Source organism: Dipodomys merriami, unplaced genomic scaffold (assembly GCF_024711535.1).
Source record: "Dipodomys merriami isolate MVZ:Mamm:240054 unplaced genomic scaffold, mDipMer1.0.p SCAF_23, whole genome shotgun sequence".
NCBI lineage: Eukaryota > Metazoa > Chordata > Mammalia > Rodentia > Heteromyidae > Dipodomys > Dipodomys merriami.
In genome coordinates this window covers 8,082,280-8,105,729 of record NW_027203715.1, presented here as the reverse complement: position 1 = coordinate 8,105,729, position 23,450 = coordinate 8,082,280, and positions in this window count along the sequence as shown.

Below are 23,450 nucleotides of genomic sequence, written 5' to 3'. Positions count from 1 at the left end.
ATTAAACAACAGCGGAACAGCACCTGGGCTAATTTGTAGACCCAAGATCACCATACACAAGGAAATAAAAATACAAATAAAAAAGTATAAGAATTGCTAGGAATATGGCTTAGTGATAGAGTGCTTGCCTAGCATGTTTGAATCCCTGGGTTTGTTTCCTCAGTAGCTCATAAGTAGAAAAAGCTGAAAGTGGCACTGTGGCTCAAGTAGTAGAGTTCTTTCCTTGAGTAAAGTAAGTTCAGGACAGTACCCACGCCCTGAGGTCAAGCCCCAGGACTAGGAAAAAGAAGAAAAAATGTTGTGAGAAAATCCAATTAAAATTTCAAAATGAGCCCTGAATTTTTGGTGGGTGCTAGTGACTCAGAACGCTGAAATCTGAAGTTTGTTGTTCATAGCCAGCCTGGGCAGAGATGTACATAAGTCTCCAATTAACCAACAAAAAAAAAGCCAGGTATGAAGCTGTGGTTGTAGTTGTAAAACACCACCCTTGAGCGAAAAAGAACTATGAAAGAGTGCCCTTGCTCAGAGATCCAGCCTTAAGATCACAATAAAAAAATTAAATGGTTAGACGCAGAGAACCTGGCACTGTTGTCTCATGTCTGTAATTCTAGAAATACAGGAGGCTGAAATATAAGATCCAGTGTAAAGTCAAACCCAGTCAAGAAATTCCAGGAGACTGTTTTGCATGTGGTGGCCACACTGGGGATAGGTTTTGTTTATTGAATGGAGATAAGTGTTTCAGGGACTTTCCTGCTCAGGCTGCTTTCAAACTATGATGGACAGATTTCAGCCTCCTGAATCAGGCAAGGCCTTGCATGAGTTTAGTTCCAGGACCAATACACACACAAAGAATGAAATAAATGAAAAGAAGGGTAGAAGAGAAGAAAGAGGCAATAACAGAGGTTTCAGTGAACCAAATATTGGTGGCTCATATCTGTAATTCTAGATACTCAGGCTGAAATTTGAGGATACTGTTTAACACTCAGCTCAGGTATGTGAGTTTATAAAATCTTGCTGTCTCTGTCTCTGTCTCTGTCTTTCTCTGTCTGTCTCTGTCTCTCTCTGTCTCTGTCTCTCTCTCTGTGTGTAAATCCTGGAGCTTGACCTTGCACTATTTTGCTCAATGATATACTACTCTAAGATTTTTAGTGGATAATTGGATAAAAGATTGTTAAGAACTTTTCTCAATTTTCAGCCTCCTGAATCTAGCCTAGCTCTACATGATTTTCTTTTCTTCAATTAACCTCTCCCCAAAAGCCATATGTTATGGTTAGTCCAATGTGTGCCCTGAGATGAGCTTCAATTTCTACTCACAGGACAAGAAAAAATGAAAAAAAGAAAAGAATGTGGAAACAAGCACATATTAAATTTTTAAATGACCCAAATGTTGCTAGTCATGTGTGTAATCCTAATTATACAAGAGGCTGACATCTGATGATTGCAGTGTCAAGTCAACCTGAGCAGGAACATGCTTGAGCCTCTTATCTCCAGCTACAAAGCACAAAACCTTGAGCTGTGGCTGAGGTGGTAATAGCACCAGCCTTAAGTGTGAAAGCTAAGATATAGGCCCCAGAGTCAGAGGTCAAGCCACAGGACCAATAAAATTTTCAAAGGAGAGAGGATGAATAAAGGCTGAAATCTGAGGATCATGGTTCAAAACTAGCCCATAAAAGAAAGTCCATGAGGCTTTCTTTGTGTGTGCATCTGTGTGCTGTTTTGTTCAGGATAGAGCTCCACCTCTTCCAGCTTTTCATTGATTAATTGGAGCTAGGATTCTCTTGGACTTTCCTGCCCTGGTTGTCTTTGAACCATGATCTTCAGATTCCAGCCAACTGTTTCATGCTCGGCTTGGCATAAGAGTCTTATCTCCTATTAACTGCCAAGAATTAAAAAAAACTGGAGTTCAGCTGTGACTCAAGTGGCAAACTGGGCAATCACTTTCTAGGATATCACCCAGGGCCTTAGTTCAAGCACCAAGACAAAACAAGTATAGCCAAAAGCTATAATTTGGCTCATGTTGTAAGCCGCTAGTCTTGAAGAAAAAACTCTGGCATTGCATCCAGGCCTTGATTTGTAGCCCCAGGACTACACATATACAGAAATAAAAACAAGGACATTTTTAAAAAGAAAAAGTGGAAAAAAAGAAAATATTAACATTTTTAAATGAGCAATGGGTTTGTGGTTCATCTGTATAATCGGAGCACCTAAGGAAGCTGAAATCTGAGGATCATGGTTTGAAGCCACACTAACCAGAAAAGTACATTAGAATCTTAGGTCCAATAAGCCAGAAAAAACTAGAAGTGGAGCTGTGGTTGAAGTTGTAAAACATCATCGTTGTGTTAAACGGCTCAGAAATAGATGGGCGCTGGTCGCTCTAGCCTGTAATCCTAGCTACTCAAGAGGCTGAGATATGAAGATCATGGTTTAAAGCCATCCTGGGAAGGAAAGTCCATGAGACACTTATCTCCATTTAACCACCAGAGAACTAGAAGTGGCACAGTGGCTGAAATGGTACAGCATTGGCCTTAAGCTGAAGAATTCAAAGACAGTATTCAGGTCCAGAGTTCAACCCCTACCCTCCTTAAAAATAGGTAAGAAATAGCAATGAGGCTCAGAGATCGGGTCTATTGACCACAATAAAAAAGCATTGTGGTTGAAGACAATACCAGATTAAATATATTAAAATAAGTCAGAGGCTGGTTGCTCAGGCCTGTAAACCTAGTTACCCAAGAGGCAAATTCTAAGGGCGGCAGTCAAAGCCAGTCGTAGCTGTGTGTAATAACCAGTAATTGTGTAATTACCAGCACTAGGGCTTGAACTTGCCCAGTTTTTCTCAAGGCTAGGGTTCTACCACCCCCAGCTTTTTGGTGATTAAATAGAGATAAGAATCCCAGACTCGGGCTCGGAAGTTGGCTTAGTGGTAGAGAGTTTGCCTTGATGCGTGAGGCCCTGGGTTTGTTTCCTCAGAACCACATAAGCAGAAAAAGCCAGAAATGGTTTTGCATCTCAAGCGATAGAGTGCTAACCTTAAGCTGGAATGCTGAGGGACAGCGCCAGAGTTCAGGTCCCACAACCAATAGAAAAAAAGTAAAGGAACCCCAGACTTTGCTGCTCAGACTGGCTTCAAACCAAGATCCTCAGATTTCAGCCTCCTTAGTTTGCTGGGATTTGCATGAGACTATTCAAAAAAGAAAGAAGCTGCAATTTGAGCTGTGGCTCAATTGGCAGAACGGAGCAAAATCTCAAACATTGGCCAGTCCCTAGTTGGAGAAAAAAGAAACACAAATATTTTCAAAAATAATAAATTGTAATACAGAAAAAAAGTTTAATATGATACAAAGGAAAACTATGTTTCTTTTACATGCAGCAAGCCAAAACAAACTACAAAGTTTCCAAATGACATAGTGAGAGTAAGGGGAAAAAGAAAATTTTATAAATTCATGTAAATATTAAATACAAACTGAAATGACCAAAATCTACTGTGATCTCTCACTCAGATCTCTCACTTGTAATTGTTCACAAACAATTGCCCTCCATTTTCAGCATATAGTATGGGGATTTAGAAATGACCTCTCTATGCAGCCTTGACTAAATAGGGATATTCCTACTTTAGCGTCTTGAGTTATAACTGCATGCATTGCCCTCATTTTAAAACACAAATTATCCTTTAAAACTCAACATCAATATTGAAATGATGGATTATGTGTAAAAGCATGAAGAAACATCAGAGATCCACCAGAGATCCTCTGAGGAATACAATCATAACAATAGAAGAGCACCTAACACTCAAGGTAGGTAAAAGAAGGAAGACATAGGGTTTTTATTTTTATTTTTTTTTGTATGCAGGGGGTTGAAAGCAGGGCCTTATGCTTGCTAGGCAGGTATAAAATTCAGTTACATTAATTATATCCATACTACTTTGTAACCATTACCTCTGTTTGTGAACTTTCTTTTCAATACTGATGGAATCCACACAATCATTGAGTAATGACATGCCCCAGAAAATTTTAACCTTCCATTTTCTCTTATGAAATAGTTTAGTCAATATATTTCACATAAATAGATTATTTTTGTGTCCATCCATGACAGACATATATTAAATGCAGCCTTTTTTGGATGAGTCATATTTTATGCATACCTTATATTTTATAAACCTATTCATCTGATAGACACTCCAGGTATTTCCAACTCCTATTGTGAACATAGCTGAAGTTATCATTGGCATATGAGCTATTAGTTTTTGTTTTCATTTCTTCTGGGTATGCAATGAGTAATGGAGTTGCTGGGTCATGTGGCAATGCTATCCTATGTAAGAAGAATGTGTCAAATTCTACCATAATTGCTATATCACTTTTCATCAACACAAAAATGTACAAATGCTCAATAAAATGTACAAAAATATTTCAAATCTTCTACAGCTGTGCCCTAAAGGATCATTTTTACTTAAACTTGGTTTTATTTAAGTCATGCAGGCCTAGAAGTATGTAGCATTGTCTAGAGCTGAAGTTATACCAAATGCCCCTGACTTAGCCTCTAAAAATATTTATTCTGGTAATCATTTTTTCTAGAGATAAATTTTAGTTATTATATGCATGGTAACTCTTTTAAAACAACACTTTGAATTTTAAAATGACATAAAACTGTAACCATTCTGTGTACCATCTTTATAATAAGAAAAAAATTATATTTACAAAAAATATAAAAAGACAAATGGGTTTGAACTATCTAAGGTAGATGTTAGCTTCCCAGCAGAAAAATACATTACAATCACAGTCTGATAATGAACGAAGCAAAGTAATACAATAAGAGCTCATCTCAAGTAAAATGAAGAGTAAAGACTGTGGGCAGGGTTCAAGGGGTAATGCACTTGCTTGCCAAGCACCAGCTTCTGAATCAAAACCCCAGTACTGCCAAGGGATAAAATAAAGTGTTAAAACATATGGAAAGGTGCAGATAATAGTATGATGTATGACATGGTGGTACACACCAGTAATCCAAACACTTGGGAGACTAGGCAGTAGAATTTTGAAATTAAGATCAGTCTTGGCTACATAATGAGACTGCATGTTAAAGAATAACATAGAATAAAATAAATCAAACTACATTTTAAAGAAAAAGGTGTAGTTCAATTGTAATTAAAGCAGTTTTGCATGTGCAAGGAACTGATACAATGCACAAAAATTACATGATTTATTAACTACAATGGCAGTTTATCAGTGCAGTACTTGGTGCCCCTTGGCTGGGATCCCTCTTGAGGCAACATAAGGCAGTTGTTGCACCTGTCTTCTGGGCTGGACTGAGGGCATTCCTGGGCAAACAGTATTTTGATCTCCATTCATGGATACCACTTACAACTCTTTTATTTTTAGTAGACCCCCTAGAAATCTCTCCCAATAACAGCCTTCTGGTATTCAAGTTAGGTTGTCTTTGATATCTCTAGGGCTCTCCTCCCCTTTGTCTGGAACTGCTCTGTTCCTGGGCCCACAATCAGCAGTTTGTTCTGAGAAGAGTGGTAGCTATTTTGCTAGCCACCTCTATCCTCTCCTATCTCCTCCTCAAATTAGTCTTTGGTATCAGTATGAGTCTGTTCAGAGGGTAGAGCCAGCCTGGGCTGGCTTTGAACTCTGATCCTCAGATTTCAGTCTCCTGAATAGCTAGGATTACAGGCCTGAGACACCTGTAACCGGCCATCATTTCTTTCTTCCAGGAACATTTCAGGGAAATGGAATAGCACAGCTGCACATACATTCATTAACAACTGACCAGGGGTGAACCAGAAGCTTACAACTAATCCACTGACCTTGATATTGCCTTTGGTGTCCAAGAGGATGTTGTTAGTCTTAAGGTCTCGGTGTGTGATTCTATTTTGGTGTGAACAGCACTTAAATTTTGTGTGACGAGCCTCCTGGCTTCATCCTCATATAGGTGGCAGGATTTTAAGATCCACTCCAGGAGGTATCATCTAGTGGCCAGTTCCATGATGAAATACACAAACCCTTCCTTCTCCATAACCTGGTACAACCTGATGATGTGTTTTTGCCATACCTTCTTAAAAATGTCCACCTCATTCTTTAGCAGATGATGAGGACTCTAACTTCCAGAGTATTTTAAATGCCACATCCTTGTCGGTGAGGTGGGGATGGGCCAGTTTCTCTTGTCCATAGGGACCTTTGTCATGAGCTCTTTTATCTGGTATTGGTTGATGATCTCCTTCTTCAAGGAGCTTGAGGATGATACTTTGTGTTCTTCCATCATTCTGCTTTGATGACAGGTAGCAAATCTTGCTAAAATAAACTAAATAAAATAATGTAAAAGCCAGAAAATGTAAAAAGAAATACCAAAATCCAAATGACAACCAGACCCTGTAACCAAAACATTCATTTAGCTTTGATTCAGTCAAGCGTGTCAACAAGCAAGAACTCCCAACTCTATTAACTGGCATAGGTTGGAACACAGTGGCTTCCTATATATCCTGCATGACACCACACAATGGAGAAATCAGAAACAGGCATAGTGATATCATGGAGGAAATGGACCAATCAGAGTCTGAGGTCAGAGAAAAAGTGGACCAATCATAGCCTGCCAGCCTTGACACTAACTCTTAAGCCTCAAAGGACTCCAGGTGAGCTTGAGGTTGCTCTGGTCATTAGCACGGCATTTCTGAAACCACTAGGACAGTGGTCAAAATCCTCTGATTTTCTAGAGAACTACTGCATCTTACTTCTTCTAAATTGCTTCTCTGGAGACACTAGCTAATAGCCTCCATTCTTGATGGCCACTTTATCCTATATCTTTTTCCAGCAATGGCACTGCACAAAGGCCTCCCTCCTTGTCAATGTCAGCTGTGTCCTACAACTTCCTTTAAAGGGACAAGTACCAGGCTGGCTTTGAGCCACCATCCTCACAATTCACCTTCCTGAGTAGTTAGGATTATAGGCCTGGGCCATTGGTAGGTACTTAGCTCATCTCTTACATTTGGAGGAAGTGTATTTGTTAGAAAGGTAGGTTTTAGATATGTCCTTTTAGCACTTTGAATTTGATACCCTTGCTGTCTACCAATTAATCTAGTTTCTGATGAGAAATTTGTCATAATATCATTGAAGATCACTTGTGTGTGATAAGTTGTGTCTCTGCGCTTTGGGAGGTTTTCTGTCTTTGTTTAATTAGAATGTGTCTTAGTGTGGAACTGTATAATTATGTTAATTGACTTTTTGATCGGGTAGATTCCTGCATAGAAGGGTTCATGCTTTCAATGAAAATTGGGAAGGTATTGGTTATTATTCCTTCAATTATTCTGTATTTCTTTTTTTCCTCTTTTTATATTAAAGATATAAACATTATAAATATAAATATAAATGTTTATATAATACATATAAACATTATACATTATACATACATTACATATTCACATTGTATATGGAATACACATATATGCCTACATATTTATATCATACATACATTTATAAATATGTATTTATTTTCACATAGCTCCCAGTTTTGTGATTATTTATGGTAGGAAGTTTAGGCTGATCGTAGCTACTCCATCTGAGTTAGAGTAAGCAGATTTCCTGATTTCCTGCCTCTCTCAGGTTTCTGAGCACAGGGCCATTGCTTATGTTCTAGTGTATGCTGTTACCTTTTGCAATGTCATGTTCTGCTTCAATAGCCACCAGGCCTGCACCTGGAAGAGGGGCTGCTCCAAAATCAGCCTGCATGGGTGCACCTGCCTGCCTCTGTCTTGATGTCAGAGTCCCTGAACCTACAGGGGTCGCCTTAACGGATGCCACTGTGCCAGGTCTGATGAAAGATGACTGTGGGCGGCACAAGCACAGCCTCTTTTTTTTGCCCATTGGAGGTCTGCGGTGGAGCTTGGGGGTGTTCCCCTGTTGGTGGCTCTGCTTGGAGCAAAGCTGACGGCTGCAGAAGCCTCACTGTAGCCTGGCTTCTGGGGCACAACAGATGCCACAGTTTTCTCTGGGAACTTTTCAGAATAAATGGACAGGTCCAGTAGGAGAAGCTGAGCTTAGGAGGACCCTAAACACAGGGTGGGCAATGGAGTTGGGAGGGGCAGAATTTTCCAGGTTGGCAGGGGGCAGATGATGAGCCTATATTAGTAGTCTGCTGGCTTCCAAAAAAAAAGCTAGATTTACTTGCTACCCAGAAATATCCCTCTGAAACTGGTTGCACCAGAGAGTCCCATGCTATTGGGAGGAAACTGCTTAAGACTGCAGTAGATGGACCAGAATCATTTGGTGTTGTTTGTGAGCAATTAAATGCTTTCTCTGGCAGAGGGAATCTGAAGGTTCCCTAACACTGCAGATCCAGGGAAGCCAGAGCCCAAGCAGACACCAGGGTTGGTGAGCTGCACACTGGGCAGGCTGGTAGTTGAAACCTTGCTGGATGGCTTTGCAGAGTCCCCAACCTACTGGCACAAGAACCTGCCTAGCATCTCCTCAACCATAGAACTTGGAGACAGCAGCTGTCCCAACTTGGACATGAAATGTCCAGCTGGCAAGAGGTTGTTGTGGTCAGTGTGGGTCTGGGAAGAGTGGCAGGCCTGCTTCTGGAGAGAGCAGATGTCCCTTTCAAGGCATCTAGGGGAAGGGGAGCCCCTGGAAATGGGCTCATGGAAAGGCTGGTCTGTCCTGCTCAAAGAGAACACCTCCAGATTGTTTGACTGTTTGGTTTGGTGGGGCAGTTCACCCCTTGGAGGCAGTGATATTAGGAGACAGTGATGATGAAGTTGTCACAAAATTAAACCAATCGCTGAGGGAGCAAAAGAGTAAGTTTTGCTGAACTGCCCATGGCAGGTGGAGTTGAGGTCATGGCTGCTTCTGTCTTGAATGATCTAGAGGCTTTGTCACCAGGAGACAAATGACTGGATGCTGGCACGAAGCCCAGTGGTTTTAGGAAATTTATCAGAGAGCCCTATTTGGCTTGTATGTCAATAAATAAGGCTAATACTGTGTGTAGAGTTAGGGCTTTAGAGCTGGGCATCACAGCTTGATCATTTTGAAGGGCTGTAGACACCTCCTGGAAGCTGGTGGAGCTTTAGGAGGTCTGAGTACATTATGAGATTAAATGTGGTCCTCTGAGCTTCATGCTTGGTTTGCAACAGGGCTGAGCCCTCCCTCCCTGCTGTCCTGGTACCCGCAGGGTTTGGGCTGGCTTCTGGCAGGTAGAAAAGTTTAGTGTTTCTTTTATTCCATGAGCCTCACTCTGAAGGGCTGTGTAGGCAGGGAGGATTGTTTCATTGGGAGGTCTTTCTTTGAGTAAAGCAATCTACATAACTCAGAGCACATCTTGGTTTTCTCTCTGAATGTTTAGTTTCTGTGGAATACCGGTGCCTGAAAGGCCTAACAGTTCAACGTTCCAGAGGCTTTCTCGGTTTCTAGACATATCCATGGTTTGTTCTTTTTCATCATACAAAGACAGCTCTAACTTCCTCCTTTAGTCATGTTCTACTGAGCCCTTTGGCACTGGCATAAATTAGGAAAGACAGGCAGGGCTGTCATGTTGCTAAGGAAAGCAGATAGGGATGCTTTGTTGCTGAAAAAAAGTATGCAGGCCTGTCTTGTTACATAGTTTCATTTTATTCCACAATGTTGGTAAATAAAGCCTCCAGATTGGAACTCAGGAGATGCCCATGATCATTGCTCCATTCCTCTTCTCTGCTCTTACCATACTGCCTTTCTATTTAAATTCATTTTTAATTTTTGTCAGAAGCAAAGAGGCAATTTAAAATTCTCATGTAATTTTTATTCATGAATTACTAAAATACATGAAGAACATGTTAATTCAAGCAATATAAAATGGCAGATGGCATGAATTTGATCTTTTTCCCTCTACTATTTCACTTTTGCTCTACCCTGGGGTGATCACTGCTACTAGTTAGTTATGTACCCCTGTATCTAAAACAAATGTGCACAAAGGACAGGCTTGCCCATAGCTACCCATGGTCCCCCAAACTACTATCTTAATAGGAGGCCAAATTTTCATTCACACTATGGAGATTCAAACTTCTATACTCAGGTTCACAGACCTGAGCCAATTCTGTGCTGGAACCACATGACTGAAGGTGGTAGCTCATTGTTCACTAAGGAAGAAGTCTGTAGCAGCTGGAAATCTGCCCTCTGCCTTTCCGACTAAGTCACAGTATCAGATATGAAGACTAAGGAATTACACAGGCCTTCTAGAGTTTAATAGACTTTGGGTTTTAACTTTTGTATTTCCAAGTTTCGCTGCAGATCAAATATTGGGCCTGCACAGCAGCAGCCCAAGAGGAAGTGATGTCCAGAACTTGTGTAAGTGTTACAGATTATTTGAATGTTTTTACTGAAATTTCTTTTTTCCTACAATACACACCTGTGGCCAAATGTGGGCTTTCTTACAGCTAGATGACCGATGGCACAACACTGGATCTAGCTTATACCTAGTTCTGCCGCCTTGTTCTGGAATATGGGCTGTTTCAGTCTTAGATTTAGAACTCCACTTTTTCTTCCCTTCTCTTTCTCCTTCCTCTCTGTCCTTCAGCAAAGAATTCAAATAATCATTTGTTGAAAAAAATGTTTGGAAAATTGTCATAATATTAAACAGTAGTGTCCACCCTTCAAGCCTGACAATTGTGTTAAAATAGGTGGAGAACAAGCATAATAAAAAGTAAGTGCACATACAGATGTGCACACCCAAACCCACAACTACCCCAGATAGACACTTACATACAAACACAGAAACACTCAAAAAGACCACAGGACATTTAAACCTTGTTTCTTAATAATTTAAAAACACCAAAACATTTGATGCAGTCAAAAAATCACTAGTGCACCCACGCACGCACATCACACACACACACAGAGCCAATACTGGAGCTTCAACGCAGGATGTGGTTAATGTCCCTGAGATTTTGAAATGAAAGCTACCACTTTACTCATTTGCACCACAGCTCTACTTGTGTCTTTTTAGTGGCCAGTTGGAGATGAATAACACATGGGCTTTTCTGCAAAAGTTGACTTCAAACCACAATACTCACATCTCAGTCTCCAGAATGATTGAACAATTTATATTCTCACCAGCAGTGATATAGTTCCCTTTTGGCCACACCCATAACAGCATTATTTACTAATCACTTTTACATGTTTTTATTAGCCTTCCGTACTGCAGTGAAGTGGAATTACAGTGTTGAATGGTTTACATTTCCTTTATGTTCAGAGATGTTGAACATTTCTTTATGTGTCGATTGGCCAATCGTACTTACTCTGAGAAGTCTGTCTTTAGGTCACTACCTCATTTATTAATTAGGATGTTGAGGGTTTATTGGGGGTAATCTTTTGTGCTCTATTTATATTTTTCCTATTAGGTCCTTGTCTGATGAATAGCTCACAAAATTCTTTACCCATTCTGTGGGTTTTGTATTTAGCTTATGTTCTTTGCCAGACAGAAACTTGTAAGTTTCATGCAATGCCGTTTATCCAGTTTTTCTTTGATTTCTTGTGATTCTGGATCTTTAGTTAGAAACTTTCGAGCTGTGTTTTAGGAGCCATGGTGTTTCCTCTGCCACTTCTTGTAATATTTTCATGGTTTCTGGCCTATATGGCTTGGCATATGTGGACACCATTTATTTGATCTGCTCACAATTCTTTGGTTCACAGAGAAAGCAAAGTGGTACCCTTTCTAAGTAAGATGAGTTGGTTCATGGTTGTTTAGAAGGGGGATGGCTACTCAGAAGTGTGAATACGGAAATCATAGGTGGTAGGCTCAGGTATAATTATTTTAATTGCATTTTAATTGTAAGTACAATGAATACTAATCAGTGACATTCTTCATCAACTTCCCCATCCCTGAAACTCAACTCCTTCCCCTCCATTTTCCTAGTTTCATTGGGTATGAGTTGAAAATTGTGATTTCATTCATCTCCTTCCGCTTTTCAAGTGTCAGTTTCCTCATATACATTTTATTGTACTGTTAGATTTTCTAAAGGATTACACCATTTAAATTCTTTCCAACATGTATTGTATTTCATGAAATATATATATATATATATATATATATATATATATATGTATATGTGCATACAACACTACATATGTTTACATATAGACCGAGCTTCCACATATGAGAGAAAACATACATCCTGACTTCACAAAATTTTTTCCAGGTCCACCCATTTCTTTATAAATGATGCAATATTCTAATGGATGAGAAAAATTACTCTGTGTTCATTTCCCTAACATCACCTTATCTGACCTTTTCTGCTTGTCTCAGACATAAACTAGTTGTTGCAAATAAGGGAAACCATGGGACCTATGTTTCTTTGGGCCTGGCTACTTCACTTAATATAATTTTTTCCAAGCCTTTCTATTTCCTAACAAATGGGGCAATGTCATTCTTTCTGATGGAGGCATAGAATTCCATTGTGTATATATTCCGCATTTTCTTGATCCATTCATCTACTGAGGGGCATCTGGTTTGGTTCCATATCTTAGCTATAGTAAATAGTGCTGCAATAAACATAGTCGTGCTGTAGCTTTAGTGTGGCCTTATTTGTAAACATTTGGGTGCCCAAAAGTATGATTGCTGGGTCATAGGGGAGCTCTATGTGGAGTATTTTGAGGAACTTCCATACTACTTTCCAAAGTGGTTGAACAAGTTTACACTCCCACCAACACTAAGGTATGTGTTCAAATGTATTTTTCTTTCAATTGATTGTTTCTAACACATTTATAAGATTATTTCTTTGTTGCTTTGTCGGTCCCTCCCCCACAGTATAACACCTGCTTTCACTTTATTTGATGTCGGTATAATTTGTGGAGGGGGAAGGGAAAAACAAATCGTTTAAATAGGGATACAGTTGGACCCATTGCAACAATGAGATGTACAAGTCATTATGTCAAAAAATCAACTTTATAACTTGTGGTGGGGGGGCAGTAGTGGGGAGGATTGGGTGGGAGGGCGGGGAGAGGATGGGAAGGGATGGGAAGGGGAAACAATGGAGGAGGCTACAATGCTTGATAACTAATGTACTCATTATTTGCCCATGGGATTGTAACCCCTCTGTACAGTATTTTCACAATAAAAAATTAAAAATAAATTAAATTAAATTAAAAATAAATAAATAAATCCAAAAAATACCATATTTTCTTGATCCATTCATCTATTGAAAGCATTTGTGCTATATCTATACCTTGACAATGAACATAGTTGTGTAGGTGGCCTTACTTTATCCTGATATTTAGTCTTTTGCATAAATGTTCAAGAAAGGTAGTACTGGACCACAAGGTAGATCTAGTTGTTTTGTGAGGTTTTTTTTTCAGTGTAGTTGAAAAAGTTTACATTCCCACCAACAATGGTTTTTGATCATTCTAAAGTGAGATGAAAAATGAGCAGCAAGTCAAGTGGCTGTGTATTGTTGTTGTTGTTGTTGTTTTGTTTGGTCATGGGACCTGAACTCTAAGCCTAGGTACTGAAGTTCAACTCTTCAGCTCCTGGATAGAACACTACCACTTGAGCTACAGAACAACTTCCAGCTTTGTCTGCGTATGTGATGCTGAGAATCACTCCAGGGCCTCATGATTGCAAGGCCAGCACTCTACCAGAGAGTCACCTTCCCAGCTCATCTCAAGTGTTTTGGTTTGCATTTACTTTATAGCCAGAGATGTTGAACATTTTAATGTGACTACTGGCCAATTGTATTTCCTTCGAGTAGTCTCTAAATAGCTTATTTGCCCATTTTTTAAATTGGGTTGTTAATTCTTTGGTAGTATAATTCATTGAGCTCTTTGTATATTCTGAAGTAGACCTGGCAAAGATCTGTCCTTCCATAGGCTCTCTTTAGTTTGCTAATGATATCCTTTGACATGCAGAAACTTCTTAGTTTGGTACAATACCATTTATGAATTCTCTCTTTGAGTCCAGGCATTATTGATTGTGAACTCTATATTACTGTTCAGTGGGAGCCAAAGTTAGCAAGTCTTATACTTTCGGAACAATCCTTTCTATATTTCAATCCTAGTGATGGACAGGTATGGTTACGCCAGTTTTACAGGTAGAAAGGTCAAAATCTAACATTTTTTCAAATTCTTTAAGCCACACATCTAGTCAAAGCATAGTCTAGAACCTATATTATTCTTGTATAGTCTCAAGATAGGTTTTCTCAGTTGTTTAAGGATACAGGTGGACCTGTTGCAACAATGAGAAGTACAAGTTGTCATGTCCAAAACGAGCTTTACAACGTCGGTGCGGGGGGGGGAGGGGGGAAGGAGAAGGATTGGGATTGGGGGGGAGGGGGGAGGCTGGGAAGGGATGTGAAGGGTAAACAAAGGAGGAGGCTGCAATGCTTGGTAAGAAATGTACGCATTATCCTGTCCATGTAATTGTAACTCCTCTGTACAGTAAGTTCACAAATAAAATAAAATAAAATTTTAAAAAGATAGGTTTTCCTAGTGACTTTCTTTATATTTCTTCCTTAACTCTGAAAATCTGTGTACAATATGGTGGCTAATGACCACATGAGAATGCTGAGCACTGTAAATTGTGGTGTTGTATTGGTTTTGCTGTAAGGATAATGTGCACCATGGACTTGGAACACTACATAGAAAACAATGGGGAAACTACATCTTTGTTTGTTTTGCAAGTCCTGGGGCTTCAGCTCAGAGCATGGACACTGTCCCTGAGGGTCTTTTGTTCAAAGCTAGTGATCACTCTACCACTTAAGCCATACCGCTAATTCCAGCTTTTTCTGTTTAATTGGCACTGAGGAATCAAACTCAGGCCTTCATGCATTCTAGGCAAGCACATTACCAATAAGCCACATTCCAGCTCTTCGGTTTTTTCACGAGTTTCCCACATTCTTGAGCAGGCTGGCTTTGGACTGTGATCCTCAGATCTCAGCTTCCTGAATACCTTTGATTACAATCATGAGTTACTGGTGCCTGGCAAATGGTGATTTTTAACCTACTTTAAATTTTCCTCATTGATGGAACAGCTCAGTAGATAACATGAAAAAAGCAGAAAGGCAGAGAGAAAAGCAACAGTAGTAGATACTAGAAAAGTAGTACAAAAATTGGCAAAATAAAGTAAAGGGTTGCAATTAAATTTATAGCAATAGACCAATGTTGCTTTTTTATTTTACAATCATATAGTACTTTTACATTCCATTAACAGGGAAATGAGGGGACATACAAACTGTTTACAACATTTAAACTTTTCTGTATACTATACGTATCCAACAAAATTTATTGTTAAAAAATGCCAACAAGTTCAGGTGTGAAAATATATGCTTGTAATCTCAACTCTTAGGAGCTAAACTGCGAGGATTGAAAGTTGTTATATAGATTATAGAAAAACTATGTCTCTGAAATAAAAGAAATAAAAAATAAAAGGGGAAAAAACAAGTCTGACCAAATATTTCCTGGGAAATTTTGTCAAGGAAAATAATTTTTTTCCCTATTGTTAGGTGTCAAACCTGGAAAATTGCCCATTGTATACAAGTCCTTTACTACTTGAGTAATGCCCCAAACATTTTTATTTAAATGGTGTTTTTCAGTTTGTTTGGTTAGCAGTCTTTCTTTCTTTCTTTCTTTCTTTCTTTCTTTCTTTCTTTCTTTCTTTCTTTCTTTCTTTCTTTCTTGTTCTTTCTCTCCTTCTTTCTCTCTTTTTCTTTCTTTCTTTCTTTCTTTCTTTCTTTCTTTCTTTCTTCCTTTCTTTTTTCCTTCCTTCCTTCCATCCTTCCTTTCTTTCTTTTGTGGGGATAGGCCACCTCACACAATGTATCTATTTGACTGCTCCAGAAATTTTTAAAAAGCAAGAAACACTTCCTAATTAACTTCATAAGCTGCATGACAAAATTAGTATGCGTTTATAGTAATTTTACTTATGTAGAGAAAGGCAAAAATCCTAAACAAAAGAGAATATGTTTGAGGAGTAAAATGGAGTTTACATTTAATTTTTTTCCATTTTTTCCTGTGTGTGTGTTTTCCTGAAGATTTAACACAGGCTTCACACATGGTAATCAAGTTATTCTACCACCAAGCTGCAACCCCACTTACATAGTTACGATTTAGAAAATCTAATGCAATTTATCACACTGAGTAAAGAAGAAATCTCATATAATCTCAATAGATGCTGACACAGAAGCATTAAATAATATTTTTAATATTACTGAAAACTCTGAAACAAGGAAAATAGCTTTAGCTTATGTAGAATATCTATGAAGCAACTACGATATTCTTTAAAAAATAGCTGAGGTATTTCTGATGCAATTAAGAGAGAAATTTGTTATCAATGATGGAATTTGACAACACATTTGATATTTTAACTGAAAAGGAGAAAGGAGAAGCAGAAGTAGAAGCAGAAGCAGAAGAAGAAGAAGAAGAAGAAGCAGAAGAAGATGCAGAAGAAGAAGAAGAAGAAGAAGAAGAAGAAGAAGAAGAAGAAGAAGAAGAAGAAGAAGAAGAAGAAGAAGAAGAAGAAGAAGAAGAGAAGAAGAGGAAGGACGAGGAGGAGGAGGAGGAGGAGGGGAAGGAGGAGAAGGAGGAGAAAGAGATTGCAATGGAAGGAAAATACTGTAATTTGTGAGCAAGATGGAATGGTAGTCTACATAAAAATACAAAAATGTTTACAGGTTTACATATTTCAGTATGTTAGTTTAATATGAAGTCAAACAATAAAGAAATAAAAAGTCTTGTACATCTCAAACAAACTTTACAATTTAGGTGGTGGTGGGGGAGTGTAGTTGTGGAGATGGGAGGGAAGGGATGGTAGGGATAAAACAAAGGAGGAGGCAAAAGAAATGTACTCATTACCTTGCTCATGGCACTGTAATCCCTCTCTACATTATTTTAACAATAAAAAAACTTATTTAAAAATAAAAAATAAAAAAGTCTATGCAGGAAATTTGTAACTTAGTGGTAGAGTATTTGCCTATTAGCTGTGAAGGGTCCTTGTTAATCAGCTGCAAAATGCATAACAGACCAGAAATTTTTAAAAAAATTATACAAAAAGGACAATAAAGCACATGCTTTGGGACAAGTAAGTGGTTTTCTTCCAAAAAAGGAGTTGCAGCAGATGATTTTGGTGATATATACTTGGAATCCAAACATCCATTCTTTGGCGTTTCAAGTGTTCAAGGCCAGTCAGGTAAAAAACAAGAGGAGGATGGACATGACAGAAGAAATAATAGAGATCTGAAACAAATTAAACTTCAGCTGGATGGTGGGAAGAAGTCTGTCAGCTGTATTTTTTTCTTTTAGAAAGTTTCTAGCCTTTCCACCATGTGAGTATGCAACAAGAGAGCACATTAAAGCTCTGGTAAAGTTGACCTCTCTAGATCTTGTCCTTCGGAATTTCTGTTGAGTACAAATAACTTGCTCTAAGCTATTGGGACCTGGTCTTAAGGAATTTTGCTATAGAATCACAATGGAATTCAAATACACAGCTATACCTATTTCTCTAAAGGAAGACTGATGAATTTGGCACTAGGAGAGTCCAATTTTCTGGGCAGGGGTTCTACCACATATTTTCCCTACTGCAGCCCTTGTTCTTCACTTTGAACATATAAACACACTGTCTTAGATTTCAAGGATTCTGATATACACTCTTTGATAAGAAACTATCATGAGAAATGATGATTCTCTCTATTCTCTCACACCTATAGATGTTAATAACCCACTTCATGGAGATGTATGGCACAAGGCATTTTGCTACAGTATCAGATGATTCTGAAGTGATACCACTATTCTTTTGACAACAGTCATTCTAGATTTAAAGAAAAAAATCATTGAATATCTTGAGTAAATTGATGAGGTCTTTAAAAGCCAAAAGTTAGAGCAACTTTTCAGATTATGGTTGCCATGAAGTATCCTATTGGATTTAAATTTCGAGTGATGAAACAGCCACTTTCATGACACATATAAGTATAAAACTTTGTTGGTCTTAATTTCTTTGCATTTTAATGGAAATGACAAAAGTGCCAACTTATTGACTTTATAAGGAGATAGCATTACATCATTAAATTTTCAAAATTCACTGAGTTGAATAGAGAACATGCTTAATTTGTATTAAAGTAGTAATGTATTGCCATTAATACATGGATGTGTTCTATTAGTAAATATTGAATAGGAAAACAAGTATTTCTACAGGGGATTCATCCTGGCAATAGTCACTATACAGTAGGCTGATACTCCCTGCCTTCTTTCAACCACATGCAGTTGTTGAGTGTGATATTGTTTTATTTCTACTCAAGAGCTATGGGACTCATCTTGGATTCCATTTAGAAAACACCAAAGTGCATATGGATATTATAACTTTTTAAAGACCAGAAATGATCTATTGTATGGTGCCAACAATAAATAAACTCCATAACAAATAAAGACTTTAAGCGTATGTTAAGCAGTTGTTCAAAGGAGTTATAATTCAACAAATAGGGACACCTGCTGTGCCTTAACTACTTCTTTGAGTTTTCTCGTTCTTGTCAAGTTAAAAAAATATGGATCCACTCTAGGGAAAATTTCCAATTGGACTCTTTGTCATGTGCAACCTGCACCTAGAAATACATGAGAATCCACTTTGTTTTTAGATTGTTGGAGCATATTCCAAGACATGCACAAGTGGTGAATGGAAGCCAATGGTTGGTGTATATTTGTCTCTTGCACATGGCCAGGGTTCTAGCAGAAGCAGACATGAGGACATAGATAGTACTCAAGGACAAAATCTTTGGTAGCAAACACTAGGACCTGGAAGCCACCAAGAACAGAACGCACTTTCTGATGGACTTGAAGTTCCTGCAACACTACCATGGTAGCAGCAGTGGCATCACTCTGTGTACCTCGCATCCATGTGGAAACCTTGTCAACAGTCCTCCAGTCGGTTCATGCCAAGCTGTGATTGGTCCATGCAAGCCATTCTGAGTGGTCTCTAAGGTCCATTACAGTGCTGGGTGTTCCTCTTAACCTACTAGATTCAGTCCTATGTTGACAATTTTGAGGGGTTTTTTTTTGGAGGGGGTTAAGTTTTGTTGGGGTTTGGGTATTTTCTTTTCGTTATTGCTCTGTTTTTTTTTAATTTCTTAGCTAAGTTTAGGTAGATTTACTCCTTGCCATCCTAGCAAAAAGATATGAGAACACAGTGAATTATCCTCCAGATCTTAAGAGAAGGAGATTTTCACTGAACAAGACAGTATGAAGGAGATCATTGGCTATGCACGAGGAGATTTTCCCTGAACAATACAGTGTGAAGGAGGAGATCATTGGCTATGGTATCTATGGATATGTAAAGTTGGCCTAGCACCACCTCATAGACACTAAGATGGTAGTGAAAATAATCCTGAAGGGAGAGTTCAATAATTGTCAGATCAAAAATGAGATGGACAGGTTGCGAAGGTAGCTCAGTGTTAGATGTTGCCTTTCATGCATGAGGCCCTGAGTTCAATTCCTCAGCACCACATGAACAGAAAAAGCCAGAAGTGATGCTGTGTCTCAAGTGGTAGAGCGCTAGCCTTTAACTGAAGAGCTCAGCGACAGTGCCCAGGCCAAAATTTCAAGCCCCAGAACCGACAAAGCGTTTGAAATGAGATGGACATTATTATGATTTTCACATCACCCACACATGATCAGGTCATTCCAGGTGAGGGAGAAGGAAGAGCACCAATACCTGGCAGTGGAACTTGCCATCCAGAGACCTCCTGCGAGAAATGTGAAAATCATACCACCTATTCAAGAATGAAGTCAGAAGATTGTTTAGACCGATTGTGAGGACTATGCATTACTTTAACGAATATAGAAATGAACACTGAGACATTAAACCCAATAACATCGTGTTGGATGATAAAGGCAATGTGAAGGTCAATGACTTTGGTATGAGCGTAAGGATTTCCCAAGGGTAAGTTGCTGAAGGACATACATGGTACCTTAATTTTGTCCCTACAAAATATTCCTGCATGAAAATTATAATGGCTGTGAAGTAGACATCTTGTTCTTGGGAGTCTCATTCATACTCTATGGGGATAGCAAATTTTCCATTTGAATATATGAATTTTATCCAGATACAGATAATTGTCTTGGAGGTCACATGCATTTCTACATTCATCTGTACCCAAAAGAACAAAATATCATCTTGAAACTGTAAACAGCATACCCAAACAGAGGCCCAGTATAGAACAAAAAATGGACATTGGGGGCTGTGAAGGTAGCTCAGTGGTAGAGTGCTTGCCTTGCATGCATGAGACCCTGGGTTTGATTCCTCAGTGCCACATGAGCAAAAAAAGCTGGAAGTGGTGCTGTGGCTCAAGAGGTAGAGCACTAGCCTTGAGCTGAATAGCTGAGGGACAGTGTCCAGGCCCAGATTTTAGGCCCCACAGCCAAAAATCAATGGACATTGGCTCAAATAATTTGAGGAATGTTTCCTATGTCCTAATGAGCCATTATGTAATGCACTAACCCTTATTATTCTTGCACTCATGTGTGACATGAGGTACAGCCTGCCTGATATAAACAAAATGATATTGGACAGGATATTAAATGAAATCATGGTCATCTATTTTTTATTAAAAAAATGTCAAAATAAAATGACAACAGAAATAAATCAGTGCCTTCTTTTGTTTCAGTGTTCCCATCTCCTGCACATATATAGTATGTATATATGTATATATCTCACAAAAATATTACATATTAAATATATTATATATAATTATATGTTAATAAATATACATAATTTTGGAGATGCAGTTTCATCCAATTCTCTGCTTTTGCTTCAAGCCAGCATTCTCCTCATCTGAGCCTACTTCAGAGCTAAGATTATAGAACAGGACCATGCAAAATATTTCCTAATAAATGCAGCAGAGAGTCTGTCTTTAACTTCCAAGAAATACTAAAAACTTGAAGATAGTAGAATGATGAATGTAACATAAAACACTAAATTCAGTGTAAAATTTCCAAAATTTATTTTATACAAAAATTACGGGAGGTGTTCCTGGAAGATGGCTGAGGAGAAGCTGGAAGTTAAACAAGTTCTCACATAGAAAGCAGTTTTAGTGTTCCAGTGAACAGTACTAAGCCAGAGAATCACACCAAGTGTGTCATGACAGGACAGAGAATTAGGCGAGAGAGGAAAAATCAAGGCAAAGAGACAGATCTGAGCACTTGCCTGCAGCCACAGTTGCAGCAGCAGCAGCAGCAGCGGTGGCTGTTGCCGCCATACCCGCAACACAGAGAGTCCTGAACAAAGGCACCAGATGTGGCAGGCAAACAGATTCAACTCAACACCAGCAAGAACTGACAAGGAGTAGACACCTTCATCATGCAGTTCACAGACCAGAGATGACCCAGGAACCAAGACTCTAGCATGAGTAGAAGCCTGACATCCTCGCTCCTCAGGGAGCAAAAGAAGGAAGGCCACCCCTCTCCTGCCACTACAGGAGATCTCCATTTTTGATACTGACAAAGGCCTGGCTGAGGAGCTAGCACAAACACAGGCCTTGTAAGAAAACAAGAGTCATTTAGCAGGTCAAAGGAATATAACCTGACCTGAGAGGCTCAGCTACATCAAGGGAAAAGTCACTCAGCCCAGGCCGCCAGCCCCAGGAGTAGATTTCTTCACCAGGTAAACAGAGCCAGAGGATGCCCCTCCCTTAAGCAGCCTTGACAATCAATTGAAATTCAGTAAATAAAAACTCTGAGAATGGTTCCAAGCTGGGCTCTGTGAGTTTCTCAGAAGCTAGATACTCAGGGAAAAGCTGTTGTTTTCTGAAAGGCCTCCACTCTACCCAGAACCTAGCCTCATCACAGCATCTCCAAACTAGAGGAAATGGCCATCTCCCTCTTTTGTGATACTCAAAGCAGATCTCCCTCCCATTGAACTAGCCTGGGAGGAGGATCACAAAATCCTGGGTAAAGCAGATCATTTTTCTGCCTGCTCAAACAAACTGACTTGAGAAACCATCCAAGCCACAGGAAAATCAAACACCACAAGCAGACCAGAGACTCCAACAAGACACTGGTTATGGACACAAGTGAGATACAAGATCTTCCCATCCACGCAAAAAAATCAAAGAACTCTTTTTTTGTACCTTTTATAAAAAAAATTCCAATTTTTTTTAATTTTTAACATTAAAAATTTTTTTCTATTAACTTTTTTTCTTCCTCTTATAATTTTTTTTCTTTTTTCAAATTGTATTTTGTTTAGCTCTACTGGCCTGTTGATCCTTTTTCTTTCTCATTCTTTTCACCTTTTCTTCTCTTTCGTTCTTTTTTGCTTGACTTAATTGCTGTTCTGCTCATCCTCAGATATACCCACAGTCGATTATTAGACCTTAACCCCATTGTGAACACAATTAATCCAGAAATTTATTACTCAATTTAAAACCACTTAGACTTAAATTCCTTAGTATCAAGACTATCTTTTATACCTATATAATATTTTAAGCATTTTTATTTTTAAGTTATTCACATCTCCTTTCTCTACCTCCCCTTCACTTATTCTATTCATGTTGTTCTCTGAATATTACATTCTCATTTTGCATAATTTTAAAGTGTTGTACTTTTATTTATAACTTTTGTTTTTCTATTTTTTTCTTGTCTTTTTTTCTTTTTCTTTATTCCTTTTTCTCTCTCTCTACTATCATTCTATCCAACCTATTTCCCGCTTTGAGATTAGGACTTAGTTAACTCTCCCTCTGCCTTTCCACATCCCTCTATTCCTATTTTTACCCACATCTCTCCCTAAACCTAATAATTTCTGTTTGCCAAATTCTTCTTTGCGGTTTTTAGCCCATTAATACATAGTTGCTTGATGTTGAATAGATATATCTGTTGAACTAGATTGTATCTGCAGACTTTTGATTGTGCAACTACAGACTTTGGTTGATGCTTGCCTTAAAATATTTTTCTAGCACAAAATGTGTTACTTTTCTAGCACAAAATGTGTTACTTTCATCCTAAATGGGCAGAGCAACCTGCAAAAACACAAGAAAAATGGCAAGTTCAGGTATCTCAACTCCCACTCATGAAAATCAGGGGACAGAGCAGATAATGAATAATCCAGAGGAGAGTTCCCAAAAGCTCTACAAGCACTACTGGGAAAAATGGTAAATGAAAATATTGAAAACCTGCAAAGGACTCCATATGCGCATGATAAGGAGAGAGAGAAGGCAAAAAAGGTCAATGCAGGAGTATCATGAGCGTGAGGAAGTTACTTAAAGACTGATACAGGAATTGCGTGAGCAGCTTGAGAAGTAAAAGAGAAATAAAGGAATGGCATGAGCAGGTTGAGATCAGTCGAAGAGAAAGTCAGGAATGGTGTGAGCAGGCTGAAAACACTCAAAGACAACTACAGGAATTGTGTGAATGTGAGGAAGCTAATCAGAGTAATAGAGGAATTGAGAGAGCAAGATGAGAATACAGAAGGATCACCAAATACATTCATGGAATCCATAAACAGAAAGCTGAAAGGAATCAGAGAGA